Source organism: Polistes dominula, unplaced genomic scaffold, assembly GCF_049000335.1.
Source record: "Polistes dominula isolate Pdom_NZ unplaced genomic scaffold, Pdom_raw_medaka contig_25, whole genome shotgun sequence".
Classification (NCBI taxonomy): domain Eukaryota; kingdom Metazoa; phylum Arthropoda; class Insecta; order Hymenoptera; family Vespidae; genus Polistes; species Polistes dominula.
Genome location: NW_028301094.1, coordinates 599,002 through 603,779, shown reverse-complemented (window position 1 = coordinate 603,779; position 4,778 = coordinate 599,002).

Sequence of the window (4,778 nt, the reverse complement as noted above, 5' to 3'; positions counted from 1 at the left end):
AAACAATCGATAGAAGTATCGATTATTATTTAAAAGTACGGAATATATTTTCGGAGTACCTTCCTCTTCGAAATGCACTAATAGACTGAGCTGTTGTTCTCTAAAACAAAACATTGATTAGAAAGTTGTTTATATGACTTCATATATGTTGATCATGTGTGCAACGGTAATTAAAATTCTAATAAAGAAAATTCAATATTATAACGTTCAAATTTTATTATTTTATTCATTCTAACGTATTTAATTTATTGTTCATGCGCAGTGATGACTTCGAGTGTTTAATTGTCCTGTAATATAAGTACAGTGTATAAGAATATTAATATAATTGTTAAACAATCGATAGAAGTATTGATTATTATTTAAAAGTACGGAATATATTTTCGGAGTACCTTCCTCTTCGAAATGCACTAATAGACTGAGCTGTTGTTCTCTAAAACAAAACATTGATTAGAAAGTTGTTTATATGACTATTTTTTTATGTTAAGCATGTGGGCAACGGTTATAATAATTCTAATAAAGAAAATGAAATATTATAACGTACAGATTTTATTATTTTATCTATTCTAACGTAATTATTTTATTGTTCCTGCGCAGTGATGACTTCGAGTGTTTAATTGTCCTGTAATATAAGTACAGTGTATAAGAATATTAATATAATTGTTAAACAATCGATAGAAGTATTGATTATTATTTAAAAGTACGGAATATATTTTCGGAGTACCTTCCTCTTCGAAATGCACTAATAGACTGAGCTGTTGTTCTCTAAAACAAAACATTGATTAGAAAGTTGTTTATATGACTATTTTTTTATGTTAAGCATGTGGGCAACGGTTAAAATAATTCTAATAAAGAAAATGAAATATTATAACGTACAGATTTTATTATTTTATCTATTCTAACGTAATTATTTTATTGTACCTGCGCAGTGATGACTTCGAGTGTTTAATTGTCCTGTAATATAAGTACAGTGTATAAGAATATTAATATAATTGTTAAACAATCGATAGAAGTATTGATTATTATTTAAAAGTACGGAATATATTTTCGGAGTACCTTCCTCTTCGAAATTCACTTGTAGACTGACCCATTGTTCTCTAAAACAAAACTTTGATTAGAAAGTTGTTTATGATTTTTCTTATGTTGATTATTTCTGCAACGGTAATAATAATTCTAATAATGAAAATTCAAGATTATAACTTTCGGATTTAAACATTATTTTTATTCTAATGTGATTAATTTATTGTTCATGCGCAGTGATGACTTCGAGTGTTTAATAATGCTGTAATATAAGTAGAGTGTATTAAAGTATTAATATAATTGTTAAACAATCGATAGAAGTATCGATTCTTATTTAAAAGTACGGAATATATTTTCGGAGTACCTTCCTCTTCGAATTGCACTAATAGACTGAGCTGTTGTTCTCTAAAACAAAACATTGATTAGAAAGTTGTTTATATGACTATTTTTTTATGTTAAGCATGTGGGCAACGGTTAAAATAATTCTAATAAAGAAAATGAAATATTATAACGTACAGATTTTATTATTTTATCTATTCTAACGTAATTATTTTATTGTACCTGCGCAGTGATGACTTCGAGTGTTTAATTGTCCTGTAATATAAGTACAGTGTATAAGAATATTAATATAATTGTTAAACAATCGATAGAAGTATTGATTATTATTTAAAAGTACGGAATATATTTTCGGAGTACCTTCCTCTTCGAAATTCACTTGTAGACTGACCCATTGTTCTCTAAAACAAAACTTTGATTAGAAAGTTGTTTATGATTTTTCTTATGTTGATTATTTCTGCAACGGTAATAATAATTCTAATAATGAAAATTCAAGATTATAACTTTCGGATTTAAACATTATTTTTATTCTAATGTGATTAATTTATTGTTCATGCGCAGTGATGACTTCGAGTGTTTAATAATGCTGTAATATAAGTAGAGTGTATTAAAGTATTAATATAATTGTTAAACAATCGATAGAAGTATCGATTCTTATTTAAAAGTACGGAATATATTTTCGGAGTACCTTCCTCTTCGAATTGCACTAATAGACTGAGCTGTTGTTCTCTAAAACAAAACATTGATTAGAAAGTTGTTTATATGACTATTTTTTTATGTTAAGCATGTGGGCAACGGTTAAAATAATTCTAATAAAGAAAATGAAATATTATAACGTACAGATTTTATTATTTTATCTATTCTAACGTAATTATTTTATTGTACCTGCGCAGTGATGACTTCGAGTGTTTAATTGTCCTGTAATATAAGTACAGTGTATAAGAATATTATATTAATTATTAATTAATCGATAGAAGTATTAATTATTGTTTAAAAGTACGAGATATATTATTGGAGTACCTTCCTCTTCGAAATTCACTTGCAGACTGACCCATTGTTTTCTAAAACAAAACTTTGATTAGAAAGTTGTTTATGATTTTTCTTATGTTGATTATTTCTGCAACGGTAATAATAATTCTAATAATGAAAATTCAAAATTATAACATTCGGATTTAAACATTATTTTTATTCTAATGTGATTAATTTATTGTTCATGCGCAGTGATGAATTCGAGTGTTAAATTATGCTGTAATATAAGTAAAGTGTATTAAAATATTTAAATAATTGTTAATTAATCGATAGAAGTGTCAAATATTGTTTAAAAGTACGGAATATATATTCGAAGTACCTTTCTCTTCGAAATTCACTTGCAGACTGACCCATTGTTTTCTAAAACAAAACATTAATTAGAAAGTTGTTTATATGACTTTGTTTTATGTCGAGCACGTGTGCAACTGTAGCAATAATCCTAATAAAGAAAATTTATAATATTATAACGTTTAAATTTTATTATTTTATTCATTGTAATAGAATTAATTTATCACACCTGCGCAGTGATGACTCTTCGTGGGTTTAATTGTCCTGTAATATAAGTACAGTGTATAAGAATATTATATTAATTGGTAATTAATCGATAGAAGTATTAATTATTGTTTAAAAGTACGAGATATATTATTGGAGTACCTTCCTCTTCGAAATTCACTTGCAGACTGACCCATTGTTCTCTAAAACAAAACATTAATTAGAAAGTTGTTTATGATTTTTCTTATGTGGATTATTTCTGTAACGATAATAATAATTCTAATAATGAAAATTTAATATTATAACGTTCAAATTTTTTTATTTTATTCATCCTAATGTAATTATTTTATTGCTCATGCGCAGTGATGACTACGAGTGTTAAATTATGCTGTAATATAAGTAGAGTGTATTAGAGTATTAAAATAATTGTTAATTAATCGATAGAAGTATTAATTATTGTTTAAAAGTACGAGATAAATTATTGGAGTACCTTCCTCTTCGAAATTCACTTATACACTGAGCCGTTGTTCTTTAAAACTAAACATTAATTAGAAAGTTGTTTATATTTCTTTTTTTCTTATTTCGAGCATGTGTGCAACGATAATTATAATTCTAATAAAGAAAATTCAATATTATAACGTACAGATTTTATTATTTTATTTATTCTAATGTAATTATTTTATTGATCATGAGCAGTGATGACTTCAAGTGTTAAATTATTTGTAATATAAGTAGAGTGTATTAGAATATTAAAATAATTGTTAATTAATCGATATAAGTATTAATAATTGTTTAAAAGTGTGAAATATATTTTCGGAGTTCCTTCCTCTTCGAAATTTATTTATAGACTGAGCCGTTCATTAGAATGATAAAATAATTGTTAAATAATTAATATAAGTGCATATTGTTATTTAATAATTTATTACATATGATCTATGTACCTTTCCCTTCAAGATTCACCTTTTAACTGAGACATTATCCTCTATAAAAATGCTTTTATTCAATGTTGGTTATGTTGTTTTCCAAATGTTGCCCATGTATGTAACAAAATAAAACATTCCAATTAAACAGAGATTAACATTATAACTCTCTTCATGTTATTACTATTTTTATTAAATACACATGTAACTTGTAATCATTATAAAAATAATGAATACAATAAAAAGAATACATACTATAAACATTATCTCATTGCTCACGAGAAAAAAATCATGTATAAAAGAAACTTTGTCAAAGAAATTTGCAAAACAATTGACAATCTATCGCTTGCCAATAGTAGTAAAGTCCCTATAATTTGTTTCTTCAACGTAAAAACTCGCCTTTATGGTAGAGATTTATTTTTTTACGGGTGGCAAGCGATAGATTGTCAATTGTTTTACAAATTTCTTTGACATCGTTTCTCTTCTACATGATTATTTTCTCGTATACAATGAGATAATGTTCTTATTATGTATTCTTTTTTTGTTTTATTCATTATTTTTATAATGTTTACAATTAAAGTGTGTAAAGTATTGTGTAGAGTGAAAAGAGTGTAAAAATAAGAGAATTATAATCTGAAATTCTGTTTATTTCGAATGTTATTTGCGTTGCATACATGGGCAGCATTTGGAAAATAACCTAAACAACATTAAATAAAAGCATTTTCACAGAGGATAATGCCTCAGTTAAAAGGTGAATTTGGAAGAGAAAGGTACATAGATAATAGGTAATGAGTTTTTCAATAAAAATAGAAGCTCTCATTCTTTAATTAACAATTATTTTATTATGCTAATATACTGTAATTACATTTCAGATTGTTTCTATGCATATACATTGGTTTAAAGATTTCATAGGATTTAAGGTACATTAAATAGAAAGTAATTTTGATATTTTATAAATTTATGTTTCTTTTTTCGATTACAAAT